This window comes from Salvia miltiorrhiza, chromosome 8 (genome assembly GCF_028751815.1).
Source record: "Salvia miltiorrhiza cultivar Shanhuang (shh) chromosome 8, IMPLAD_Smil_shh, whole genome shotgun sequence".
In the NCBI taxonomy this organism is placed as follows: Eukaryota; Viridiplantae; Streptophyta; class Magnoliopsida; order Lamiales; family Lamiaceae; genus Salvia; species Salvia miltiorrhiza.
In genome coordinates, this window is record NC_080394.1 from 17,548,180 (window position 1) to 17,563,384 (window position 15,205).

Below are 15,205 nucleotides of genomic sequence, written 5' to 3' on the forward strand. Positions count from 1 at the left end.
CTTACAACAAGTCAATACATATTACTTTTAATATCAGCTTATTTAAATATTTTATCACATATGATCCATTACTTTAATTTAATCTAAACTTCATTATTCACTAAGGTGAGTTCCTTTCTTCACGTTGATATGATTCTAAAATGAGTCCCTTTTTTTGTTCATAATATTAAATTTGTGATACTTTGTTGTAGGATTATTGTTAGAAGATTGAGGCAGGGAGTATTGTTTTGGTCTGAGCAGCGGCCGTAAAATTCGATTTTGAAGATGTAGCATGTAACAAATTTGAAGGGACCGTGTCGGAAAGATTAGTGTGTACATGTAACATGTAAGATGTATAAATGGATAACTTCGCAATAAAATATGTTGAATTGTATTGTATGATCTGAGCTAATGTTGATCCATTTGCATGTGGAGAATCAATTTTATAACGTTAGTTGAATAGTCCATAAAATGACGCCCAATTCATATATTATTCCAACTTTCAATTTAAATTTGATAACAGATTATTTAACAATTCGAGTCTGCAAGTACGAAGTTTGTCGCTGCAGTAGAGGAATCGTTTAGAAAAAAATTCTTACTTCCAAATTTCCAATTTCATTTGGCGTTTTGTGTACATGTATATATTTATGTATGAAAAGTGGATTACGTACATCTCCTTTTTATTATAGCATATAGATTTAACGCAGCAAGTAGGGATGGCAACGGGCCGGATCTGGACCGGGTCTGACCAATACCAGATCCAGATCCATTTTCATATACCAGATCCAGATCCAGATCTGTGGATCTGAAAATTTTGGATCCAGATCCAGATCCGTCAGATCCGCGGGTCCACGTGTCCAGATCCATGGATCTACTATTTTTAAATTAAATTAAAAAAAATTCACAAAATCAACAACATCTAATTTCCATCATAAAAAATATAACACAAAATACTTTATCTAATTACTTTTAGTTTTTAGTCTTTTGAATATAATTTATTTATTATTTTTAATTTAGTTAATATTATTAGTAAACTAAATATAAAATATAAAAAATATATATATAATAAAACGGATCCACGGGTCGGATCTGGGTCGGATCCGGATCTAAAATTTCAAGATCCAGATCCAGATCAATTTTCAAAACTGAGATCCAGATTCAGATCCAGATCCAGATCTGTCGGGTCCAAAAAATTGAGATCCAGATCCATAAAAACAGATCTGGACCGGGTCCAAGATCCACTGCCATCCCTAGCAACAAGCGGTGAGCCACGGCTAAAAGTACTCTGCGGATCACCTAGTGTAATGGATATTTGTATGCAACATTATACATATATGTATTTAGTTATATGCATAATTAAGGTTGTGAGCAGCGGTGAGAGGCATTGGACGGGTCGCTTAGTGCTATGTATATTTGTGTTCAATTATATGCATAACTATGACGGTGATAATGAAGAAAAAAAATTAGATAATATATATATATATATATATATATATATATATATAATTTCTAAAAAAAATATTTCTATTTTGTCCCTGCGTATATTTAGTTTGAAAGGCTTCTGCCACATGTCGCGTGGTTAATGAGCCAAATAAATAAAATATCTGATCCAAATTTGAACTTGGTGTATACATATTTTTATAAATATAAAGGGAATAGTCTATGTAGTATTTCTACTAATATGTAATTACAATTTCGTGTCATATATATTCTCTCGAAAGAATGTTGCATCTTATATATTTAATTGTTTTTATAAGAATCATAATATTACAATTAATTTCACATTTTAATATGCACTGATAAAAAAAATTATTTCAGTATTATGTTGTATCATTTTTGTTTTATCATTGTATATTAAAATAATGCAATATTTATCAAAACCCTAATTAACTTTTTTATTTATAAAAAAAGATACAATATTTGTGTGAGAAAATGTCGAAAAAATGATATATGCATCTCGAAAGAATGTTGCATGAACTGTAAACTTGTTCTTATTAAGTTCTAATATCTAGATTCTTAATTAGATATTTTTGTGGTCAACTTGAACATAGTGTCACTTCTAAAATGGCATATATTAGTGGAATACTGAAATGACTCAACTTAATCTAAATTCATTTAATCTATCAGAAAAGATTTCATAGCCAGCTACAAATATATTAGGAGTGGATTTTTAAAATGGCCACTTCCATATTGTAAAGATAAAAAATGTCCACTAAAATAAAAAATTTAAAAAATATCCACTGTTACCAAAATACCCTTCACATTAAAAATTAAAAAAATGTCCACTTTACATCACTCTTTTAAAAAATCTCGCAATTCACAACCAGTGTGAATTCACAACCAAAATTTTTTGGTTGTGAATTCTCAATTCACAACCAGTCGAATTCACAATCAGAATTTTTTGTTTGTGAATTCACAACCAGTCGAATTCACAGCCAAAAATTAATTAACAACCAGTCGAATTCACAACCAAAATTTAATTCACAACTAGAATTTTTTGGTTGTGAATTCACAACAAACGAATTCACAACCAAAATTTAATTCACAACCAAATTTATGTTGGTTGTGAATTCACAATCAGTCGAATTCACAACCTGAATTTAATTCACAACTAGAATTTATTTTGGTTGTGAATTCAAGTAGTTGTGAGTTTGAGTTTTTAAAGTTTGAATTCACAATTAAAACTGTAATTTATTTTGATTGTGAATTTATAGATTTGGTTGTAAATTCAAGAATATTAAGTTGTGAATTCATGGAGCTGGTTGTGAATTCAAGAACATTAAGTTCTAAATTTGGTTGTGAATTTAAGAACATTAAAAAAATAATTATACAGCTCAATCAAATTGTTGTACAACACCAAAATACAACAACTCAATCTACCATCAAAATACATCAATTCTGGTCCTTCTCACCGCCATGTTCTTCCTCGGCTTCTTCTTCGTCTACATCCGACGCTTCGCCGCCGAGACCGCTCCCCCCTCGCAAGGGAGGCGGCGGGCTCGATAACTCCGCCGTGGATTCTCTCGTGAGAAGAAATCGAGCAGATCTGTGGCTGGCGAGCAGATCTGTCGTTGTAGCTGGAGGAGGCAATGCGACGGCAATTCGTTGTCGGAAGAGGCGGAGCGAGGGACAACGTTGCAGATCTGTGGCCATCTTCGCAGTCGAGTTCGACACCGTCCAGCGCGAGATCTGCAGCAAAGGCGGCGGCGGCGTTTTCTCCTCCAACTGATGCGCTCCGATCACCACCGTCGTCCTCGGGCTCGAACCGCCGTCCACGAATCCCAGGCACGTCGTTATCCGATCAATCTCCACCATCACATTCGACCGCCTCATCCTCCACGTCGCAGCACCCTTCCCCTCCCCCCCCTCCCAAAAAACCTGCTCAATCTCAGGTACCGCCGGCTCCGTCGCCGTCCTCGCGATCGATTCCAAGCCGAAGCACGCCCTGAACGGCGCCACCGCCGCCGTGCTATTGATCCCCAAATTCGCAGACCTAGAGAGAGAAAGAGGAGAGATAGAGAGAAATAGGGAGACGAGATGAAATGGGCTATTTTAGGCTGAGGGGCATTTCGGTCATTTCGATCACAAAGTGGACAATTTTTATTATTTTTATCTTAGTGGACATTTTTTATCTTTACAATATGAAAGTGGACAGTTTTATATATTTACTCATATATTAGCATTTGCATCCCCTATAATGCACGGGAAAATATTTTATATTTTTATCTTTATATAAAATTGATATCAACTCAAATATGATCATATTTATAAATATAATAATTTTAATTGAATATATTTGAACTGGGTATTAAAAGAATAAAAAATAAAGATGAATTTACAATAATAAAAATTAATATTTTTAAAGGCTAAAAAAATTTAAAAATAAAAATAAAAATAAAAAAGAATTGAAAAATAGATTTATTCAAAAAACAAAAAAAGAGAGTTTTTGAAATTTTACTATTTAAATAAATATAACTTTTATATTTTAAATCAGATATTTACATAAATATCAAATTAAAGCTTTTATTGTGATAATTAATTTGATATGCAGTCACTAATTATAAGTTTGTATATTTTTCTTTATCTTCTTATATTTTGAAGCTTTTATTTAATTAATTGAATTTCGTTATGCAGTCATTACAAACAGCTTATGCAAATTACAAGTATTTTATACAATATATATACTGATTTATGCAATCATTCTCCACTCTCATTACATTTGTCCATTCTCATGTGATCATATATATATATATATACATAGCTGAGTCCATTCTCATGTGATCTTCTATATATATATATATATATATATATATATATATAGGGGAGGGCTAAAATAAAAACACTTCTTAAAATATAAAATATAAACAATTTTCAGCCCTTAGATCATTAAGATCTACGGTTGATTCGTGACCTTGTTGGATGAATTCATGGTCCTGGGTTCAAATCCCAAAGGTAGCAAAATTTTATTTTTCACAATTCGTAACCATGTTGGATGAATTCGTAACCCCGTTGGATAAAATTCGTACATTAAAAAACGTTTATATTTATATTTTAAGAAGTGTTTTCACTGTAGCCCTCCCCTATATATATATATATATATATATATATATATATATATATATATATAGGGGCGCGCTCCAGTGAGACCCTCTATTTTTCGTGTAACATGAGTACAATGAATAGCACATATAATACTAATGAACAAAATGTATATCTAATGAACAAGATGTATATACTGATGAAAAATAAAATTTAAAAAATTCGTAATGAATAAGACATATAAACTGATGAACAAGGCCGTATATACTGATGAACAATGCACTATATACTGATGAATAACAAAATTTAAAATATTCTGCTCCCTCCAGGATTCGAACCCTGCGAAAAAAAATCACCCTCCAGATACAATATCAGTCATAGGATTGATAAAATAAACGCACCAGATGGTGCCCTAGATCTCACTAAAATTAGGGGGTCTCATTGGAGCGATATATATATATATATATATAGGGAAGGGCTAAAATAAGAGCATTTCTTAAGATATAAAATAAGAATCATTTTCAGCCTTTAGATCATCAAGATCTACGGTTGATTCGTAATCCCGTTGGATGGATTTATGGTCCTGAGTTCGAATCCCAAAGGTAGCAAAAATTTATTTTTCATAATTCATAACTCTATACAGCGAATTCATACGTGTTCTACATAAAATTCATACATTAAAAATTGCTCTTATTTCTTATTTTAAGATGTGCTCTCACGGTAGCCCACCCCTATATATATATATATATATATATATATATACACACACACACAGCTGATTAAAGATTGTAACAGCCTCAATGATTGTTAAATTATCGCATCCAAAATATAAAAATAAGTGAAGACTAATACATGATTGTCTAGAGAGTTATTTTATCGTAACACTCTTTATAGTATACTGTGAAGTGTGAAATAGAAAGAGACATGTATTGAATAGTCATCAGTTTTATTTAGTTTGTTGTTTGCAAAAGGGCATAATATAAAAGCTACAAAATGGAATCTTCTCTTAACCCAATAACTAGTGTTGTATCTTAATTTCAAAATTTGTAGTGGACAAAAGAAAAAAGAAAATAAAACAAGAAAGAGAAAAAAAAAACTTTGGGATTCAACTTGAATTATAGAAGAAATATAGGCATTTTGGAGGATCAAAAATCATTTTTTTTTAAAAGACGATGAAAAAAAGTATTTCGTAAAACTGTACTTTTATATATTAAATGAATATAGATACAGATATAATCATATAGATGCGTGTCAATTTTTGCTATAAAGAAATTAAAAAAAGCTGATTAAATAAAACCAAAATATAAAATAATATAGCAAAATAAAATAAAATCAAAAGATAAAAATAATACAAAAATAATAATAAAGAGAATAAATTAAATTGCTCTAACTTCTATAACATTTTTATTATAAATTCATCTTAACATACTCCCCCGTCTCCGAAAAATATGCACATTTTGCTATTTTGGAAGCTCCAAAAAATATGCACTTTTTATGTTTGAACACTATCTCACTGTATCCTCAATCCCTTTATTTTGTATCTCTACTTCTCATATTTATTCAAAAAAAAAAAATCATTATAACTCATCATTACTTTTATTAAAATAACGTAACACTATAGCACGATTGTGGCAGATGCTATTCACTCAAATGATGAATATTACTATGAGTTTGTGGCAATTGTTGAATGTTGTCAATGTGTTCTCCATTTGTGTTCCGATTTTCCTTTAATTAAATTAAAACATGCTAGACGGGAAGCCAATGATGTGGCTTATAAATTAGTTAGATGTTCTAAGGATTTTTCTGATACGTATGAGCGAGATGAACCTTCAAGTTGTGCGGAAGATCTTCTCCAAGTTCTATGGTTAAAAGAGAGTGATCTGATTTAATAAAAGTGATCTTATTTTCCTAAAAAAAAGGAAAATATTATTTTTAAGAGTTTATTAATTTATAAATATGTTACTGTTTTACTATTTCTTTTATTTTTTTATATAAAAACTAATAATATTAAATAAAGAAAGATAAAGGCTGCACGACAGGGAATTCGAACCACCTTTGACCTTAAGCATTAACATCTTACCACTTGGCCAACACATGCATTCAAGCATTAACATCTTACCACTTGGCCAACACATGCACACAAGTACTAGTAGGTCCACTCAGCCGAAAAGGAAAAATGAAAGTTGATTACTTACTATTTTTGGCATAATATCGCATGTAGCTTTCACTAAGATATTTGTATAAACTTAAGCAATGAAGCAATAGCTAGTAATAATTAAAGCTGGAACTCGTTAATTATCGAACAGATCAGGCGAAGATATTTTTTTGGTGGGATGTCTTATATTATTATTATTATTATTATTATTATTATTATTATTATTATTATTATTATTATTATTATTATTAGGGTTAATTATGCCAAAAATCATGAACTTTGGGCCAATTTCTAAACTTGTCATGAACTCTTCTTTTTTTTTTTATCAAAAATTCCTTGAATTTAAGGGGTTGAAAAAAATTTCCATGCTTTTTTGCTCCGGTGAAGCTCCGAGCTAACGTATCGCTTACGTGATAATATCAAGCTGACATGTCGCCTACGTGGTAATACCGAGCTGATGTGGCACGTATTTGGAAAAACAATAAACAAAAAAATAAAAAAATTCATTATTTTCCCTCCCCCTTCTCCAAGTCGGCCGGTAGACCGCTGCCTTCCTCCGGCGAAGCAGCGCCGAGGAATACCACCTCCGCCTTCCTCCTTCTTGCGTCGTTCCAGACCTCACGCCGCCTCCCACAATCACCAGATCAGTCGCCTTCCTCTTCCGCCGCATCGAACCCCCTCTATCGCCCTCTCTCTCTCCACCGCCCTCCATAATCACCATCACCAGATCCGCCGCCGCCAACCACCCACGCAGATCCATCGCTCAACCGCCCTCTCTCTTTCCACCGCCCTCCACCACCATCATCACCAAATCCACCACCCTCATCACTAAATTTCATCAACACCAAATTCACGCAGCAGCAGCAGCTCCGATTCGCAGCGGCGACGTCAATTCCAGGAGAGAGAAAGTGGAGAGAAAGAGAGAGAGACAACACACAGAGTCTGGTGGGGTAGGGCAGCGGAGGCGGCGACAGCGACAGAGGGCGCTGGAGAAGACGCGAGGGAGGTCGGTAGAGGAGGTGGCGGATCTGTGATGGTGGTGGGGGAAGGCGGTAGAGGAAGAGGTGTGATAGTGGGGGAGTCGGCAGAGCAGAGTCGGCAGAGCTGCCTTTGGCAGCGCTGCACTCTGGCAAGGCTTAGTCAGCTCTGGAATTGAAGAATACATAGTCAGCTCTGGAATGGAAGAATTCTCTAATCCAGAAGTTCAATTTTTCATCTTCGTCATCTTCAATTTTAGGCCTTACTTCAGGATCTACCCACTCAAAGAAGCCACATTGTTTCTTCTTCCCCAAACATCCATCGCCGCCGTCGACTTCTTCTCCCTAAAAAAATCTTCTTCTTCCCCAGATCTTGCGCCGCCGACCTCACACCTCACTAGGGTTTGCGCCCCCTTTCGTGCGGCGCCACCACCCGACCTCGTGCCGCCTAGGGTTGCGCCCCTTTTTCGCGCGGCGTCGCCTTTTATCGCTCTGGTGAGATTAAGGAATGAGAGAGTTGGGAAATTAGGGCTCTGCAAAACTGAGGGCAGGGGCGGTCCGGTGGGCAACTCTTCCCCGGAGTTCAGAGAGGAGACTAGAATTTGAGGTAAAACGACGTCGTTTTACGCCCAACTAAACGACGTCGTTTTGGTTCCCGTCCGGCGGTGCCATATCATTTTTCAGGTCACTCAAAAATGCCATGTCAGCACTCAATTTGGGGATTTTCGAAAATCATGGAAAAATTGTTCAACCCCTTAAGTTTAGGGAATTTTTTATATAAAAAAAAAAGTTCATGGCAAGTTTGGAAATCCGACCAAAGTTCATGGTTTTTGGCGTAATTAACCCTTATTATTATTATTAGTTGAATAAGACAATTTATTATTTCTTACCTCTAACCATGACTATTTTTGTCTTTGTCTATAATTGAAAAATAATGAAATAAATGAGCTTATTCATGTACACCATAACACATGAACGGCGTTTACTTTGAAGGATTAGTTTTGATAATAAAAATCATAAAACTAATCCCTTATTTATTTTAATTAATTGAAACTTTGGATAGCCCAATGCCCTTTAAATGTTTTTGATTTTTTTTTTCCGGTTTCATTTTTTTTATCCAATTTCATTTGCGTAACATATTGCTATTTAAATTATTTTTAGGGTTAATTGCACCAAAATATACGAACTTTACTCACTTTTTCATTTTGTGCACGAACTTTAAATATTACATTTTAAATCATGAACTTTGCAACTCGTTCAATTTTTTCATAATTATGTTTTCCCCTTAGTATAATGCCCTAATTAGAATAGTAATTTGAGTAAAAACGTCAAAACAACGTCATTTAACAGCAATACAATGTAGTTTAATTACCTAATGTCAAAACGACGTCGTTTTTACCAAAACACGAGTATATATGTTTGACATGTTAAATGACACATCGGATTTTAGGACGTCGAAATTGAATTTTATGGAAAAATTTAACGACTTGCAAAGTTGATGATTTAAAATGTGTTTTTTCAAGTTTGTGTGTAAAATGAAAAAGTCACTAAAGTTCGTGTATTTTTAGTGCAATTAATCCTTATTTTTATATACATACGTATAATCTTTTTTTGACTGAATAACTTTATAGTGTTATTTTTAACAAAAAAATAATATAGGCAGAAAAGATTAATTAACCAAAATTAATTCAAATAAAACTAAAATTAAATAATAGACCGAATAAAACTATTTTGACCTATAACATAACACGAAAACTGAAAGTGACCCAATATGTGTTGATGTTTTTGAAGAATAATTTATTTCCTAAATTTATAGTATATAAATTGAATAGAATCAATAAATTTTGCTACTTCCAAAAATATATAGTAGGACTGGCAAATCGTGTGTGTCGGATCATTATCGGATTGACATGATAACGAAACGATTCGATAAGAGTCAAACACGAACACGACCTATTAAAAAACTGCTCGACACGAACACAAACATAATACTATCTACACGAACATGACACAGACACAACACGAGAACAATAGCAACATGATTTAAATCATTTTGACGCGACACGAAAACGATAGAATCAAGTAAAAACCTTATTAAACACAACTCGATAGCAATACAATAAAAATAAGAATTAAAATACAAAAAAAGAACATGAATTTTGCATTGGTTGCTGACGGAACAAAGGATGAAATTAGAAGAAAAAAAAAGGTCTCCAAAAAGTAAAATAATCATAACTTCAAAATAAGAATTAAAAAATATTTAATAAAAACAATAAAATTAATCCTAACAGGCTACATGAACTCAAACCCAACATGAACCCCACAAGAAATTATCATGTCCTTATGAAGTCGACACGATAAGAACACACATTAACCCATCAATTTCGTGCGATTTTGTGTCGTGTCCAAAATTGACGGCTAATATATAGTACTATGGCCAAATAGTCATCAAATTATATAATGAATAAAAAAATTTGCTCAAAAAAATCAATTCGATCTAATTGAAAATTGAGAGCCATCATGGTAGCGATCTAGTTACATATATACATATTATGTAAAATTGAGAGTTATCATAATTTAAAATTTGACGGCCGGGTTACTAATTAGTTAGATGTAAATTTATCTTTACTATAGAAAATAATTGAGGCCACATGATTTTTGAAAAAATAACTTATAAGTTATAACTTTCAAAAATAATACTACCTCCGTCCACGAAAAAATGTCCTAAAGGAGGGCGACGTGAGTTTTAAGAAAAAAGACTTATTTAGTGAATTGAGAAAAGGTGTTGAAAAAATTATATGTTTTCACTAATTCCAAAACTCAATGATAGAATCTGGACGATGACCAAAACAAAACTTAGAAATAATAAATATTCCAAGTCAAAATGCAGTTTACTTAACAACTCAAAGGCTGCTATATCCCAACTGAAGAGCAAGTTAAGACAAGACCCCAATAGAAGATCCAACTGAAGAAGTCGCAGGCTGATGGGAAAATCTCAGTCTGAATGATCAACACTAAGGACAAGCTCATCATGGTTCGTGCCAAGCTACTAGCACGAAGACTTGGTTGTGCACAACGCGAAACTGATGGAAACATCAGTTCACCTAAAAGCTGACTAGCTGAAGGACACCAAGCTAACTCGTGCTTAGACTCACTCATGCCACATCAGCCATAAGGTCAACAAGATTAAAGCAAAGTCAACCAAAAATTGTATACCTTCCGAACATTTAATGCTTCTGAATCCGCATTAAATGTGAATCCCGCTTTTTTAGAGGAAAGTATAAAGAACACTAGAGGTGTCCATTTCGTACCAGAACCGGTGAATCGGAGTAGAACTAAAACTGTGGTCAACAGTTTCGAATCAGACCAGTAAACGTGTTGGTGTGGTCCAATTACGGTTCGAGAATTTGAGAACCGGTGGTTCTACGGTTCGAATCGTATCCATGCGGTTCGATCGAACTGTCCCGAAATTGTGCTAAACCGCCGGTCCATGGTTTGAACCATAGAACCGTGAACCGACACCTCCAAGGCTAACCGTGCAGAAACCAGTTGACACTCCCAAGATTCCATTTTTGAATTTCAAATTTCAAAATTGTCTCCTCATTTCATCTATATCTTCCCCTATAAATACCCCACCATTCCACATCATTTCTCACACCAATCTCTCTACTCTCTATAAGCTTCTTTACTACTCTTGTTGTTGTGCACTTGTGCTATTTAAATTACTCAAATTCTTCTTGTTGTGCTACCTCAATTTCTTCCATTTTCCTTCTATTATCCTACTTCTTTTATTTTCTTAAATGACTTCTTCTAGTTCTCGTTGTAATGACAAGGGCAAGAACCCCATTGGTCTCACTGCCACTATTGGCAATAGACCACAAGGTCCTCGTAGGAGTCGTGGTGTTATTATTCGAGAAGATTCTAATGGGGATCTTTATCCAAATGTTGTTTTTCCGAAGGACCCCCACTCAACGCCGACATGAGGAAATGGTAGTATGAAGAAGGATTTAGCAACATGGATTATCAAATTGCCACCGACAGAGAAATGGCGAAACGTCTTGCTGCCCAAATGGAGGAAAATGATGAAGATGTATCATGTGCTATCCACCAACCAAGATGTTCTTCAATTGATTGAAGGACGACATGGATGAAATCCTCGATGGCGGAATGGGAGTGAATCTTCCCCAAAGAAGAGGTTCGAAGGAACGAGCTTTTCGATCCAACATGTTCACCGTTTTCTTCCAAAAACTCAAAATGGGCAATCCTAATGGCGGGGCTGACATGACGAAGGCCGTTTACAATTTTTAAGGGAAAGAGTACGTATTCAAGTCGGGGAATGGATATGGCACATATCAACGACACATTGCCAAAATGCATGCTCCTTTGTAGGATAAAGGTAAACAAACACAAATTAATTTGACACCCGGGTAAAATCAACGTACGTCCGACATTTTTTTTAAGTATAATGATATTGTTGCTAGGGAAGTTATGGCTAAATTTGTTGCAACTGAAAATCTTGCATTTCAAATTGCCGATAACATGCATATTGAAGAATCTATGAAAGTCACTTATAATCCTTTGGCCAACAAAATTTCTTGTACAATAATGACTAGGACTATAGTCAAATTAGCTAAGAGAGTATAAAATAAATATGAGAAATATGTTGTCTAAATTGCCACATAGAGTTTCTGTTTGCTCGGATATTTGGAGTTGTCATGGACAAAAAAAATTCTTATATGGATGACTTGGAATTTAAACAAATGTGTTATATGTTTAAAAAAAATTAATTGTGCTCATACTACCGAAAATATTGCTCTAATTATCCTAAAAATATTACAACAATTTAGGATAGATGGAAAAAATATTTTCAATTAGTTTTGATAATGCAAGTGTTAACCCTGCTAATGTATCTTCTTTGATTGTTGCTTGTAATCCTACTTTGGATGGTAGATATTTTCATACGCATTGTATTGGTTATATTTTTAACTTATGTGTTCAAGATGGTTTAAAGAAACTAGATAAATCCATTGCCCCAATTAGGAAAGTTGTTTTTTTTTTATTGCGTGATAAACAAAAATTGCATAGATCTGGTTAAAATGTTTCAAAGCAAAAATTGATCGTAGTAAATGCTTCAACATAGATGTATGTACTAGGTGGAACTCCACATATTGTTAGGTCACAGAAGGTCTAAAATAGGTGTATGGGGGAATACACCTAGCTATTTTTCAAAGCACACAGAACAACCTTTTAAAGTTAACTGAAAAAGGATCAACTGATACTGACAGTTAACGAAAATTCAGTTAAACAAAGATTGAAGACTGATATTGAAATAACTTCAGTAAAGATATCAGTTAGGCTCAAGGCTTTAACTGATATTCGCGTAGAGTTTCAGTCTTGATTTTAAAACAGAGGAGTGTTATGAATCTTACTGATTGTCCGAAGATTTATCAGTTAGACTAATAACACTAGCAACAGAAAACTTATCTTTTGAAAAAGCCTTTGATTATCACGTTGTCAGATTATAGTTTCACTTTGCAGTTAATCAGTTTCAGTTAAAGAGACGTTTGTGCACAGATAAGAAAGTAAAACTGAAAGCGATAAACGACAAAGGATTTTTACGTGGTTCGGAACAAGTTCCTACGTACATGGTCAGTTGATCACACTGACAAACACTCTGGGCTAGTGCTTACGGGTGCACAACAAACCTTACAATTGAAAATCAGATTTTCAGTACCAACACACTGGATTGGATTTCTCGCTCACTCTTAGCACGCTAAGACACAACCTTTTCAGCGGATGGCTAAGATCTCTTGGAGTTAGAACATTGGTCTGAACTCCGTTCTACTCAAACACTCTTTTTGCCCGGTTGAAAGGAAGTTCGAAGTACCAACTAGATCACAGAGAACAGGCTCTCTGTAATCGGAACTTAGGCTTTCGATATACAATGTATTTGCCTAAGGATCTAAGAGAATGTATGAAATCAGTAGTCTGATTTTGGGCTTTGGGTATTCTCTTCTTCGATTCAAATCTTTGAAGGCTTTAAATGGCTGAGTTGTAATTTTGGCAGCATTTCAGCTTGTGCTTTTGAATCGGTGAAGGTTGAAGTGATCCTCGAGCTCTATTTATAGGAGAGGTCTTAAATAGATCCGTTGGCGGAGATGGTCTTCAAGAATTTGTCCGTTGTGAGAGTAATTCGAATTCAGATGAGGCTTCAATTTTCGAGGTTCTTTGTTTGGTGAGAAACGGCGTCTCAAGTACAGGTGCTAAGGCGCCTCTGAAAAGTAATCACCAAACAAGAATGCTCTGCAGAGAAAGGACGATCCTCAATATCTCTGCATTTAATGCGGATGTACTTGAAAGTGCGTTGCTTCCTTTTAACTCTGGAGATTCAGTCCGATGAAGAATGTCAATTGATACTTGACTTTAGTATCAGTCTGCTAAGTCCACGTAGCTAGCATTTGATGAATCAGTCATAACTGATTCTTCAGTTGAGAAACTCGTTCAGTCAAAACATCAGTATTTGACTTGACCTTTTATTGCAACTTCAGTTGAGTTCTTTAGTTTTCAGTCTTCAGCCATCCAGTCTTCAGTCTTTAGAACACTAGACAAACTAGAAAGTGAACTCCAACAGTTGAGTTCGGAAAGTTCTATTCTATTACAAATAAAACCTAAGGATTTTGGTATCATCAAAACTAGGACTAGGATATTTCATTAAGTTCCCAACACATATGATATGTTCAACTCTACTTATGAATTTAAGGATTTATTAGTTGAATTTTTTACTACCAAATTGTTAACAACATGATTTTATTGATCTCTTATTGGAATGAATGTTAAGACTTAGTACAATTACTTCACATTTTTCAAAATGCAACAAAAGAATTATCAGGTGTTTATTATCCTACTTGCTCAAATATTTTATACGATTGTATGTTGGTCGCTTGTCAATTTTGCAATTGTTAACTCAAAGATAATTTAGTTAAGTCCGTAAGTATGATGGTTGACAAATGAATAAAACATTTAAGAGAGATGTAATGAAATATGCCTCAACTTTTAATTTTTATATTTTTCAATTTTATTTTTAACACTAGAGAGATGGTATAATTATTTATAAATATTTTTTTCTTCATTTTTTCTTTCATTAATGTACTAAATAAAGGCAAAACGACAATCTATCAAGAATGAAAGAAGAAAAGCAAGCTAACATTATAACTTAACTATGTTACCAACTTTATAATGGAGCCAAAATAATATTAAATATAATTATAAAATATGGATACATAAAAAAATAATAGTTCTAGCATATGCAATAAAATAATACTCCATTTGTCCCCCAATTTTATGTCCATTTTGTCATTTTACTCTGTCTCCCAATTTCATTCATTTTTCTATTTGTAAAAAAATTACTCCACAAATCACATAAAAGGTGGGACTCTTACTCCACTTTAATCATTTTAACAATTTATGACATTTTCGTAAAGACATGACTCTAATTCCACTTACAACACATTATAAGAGCATCCGCATCGCTTACACGATGGCGGCCTACTCGTGT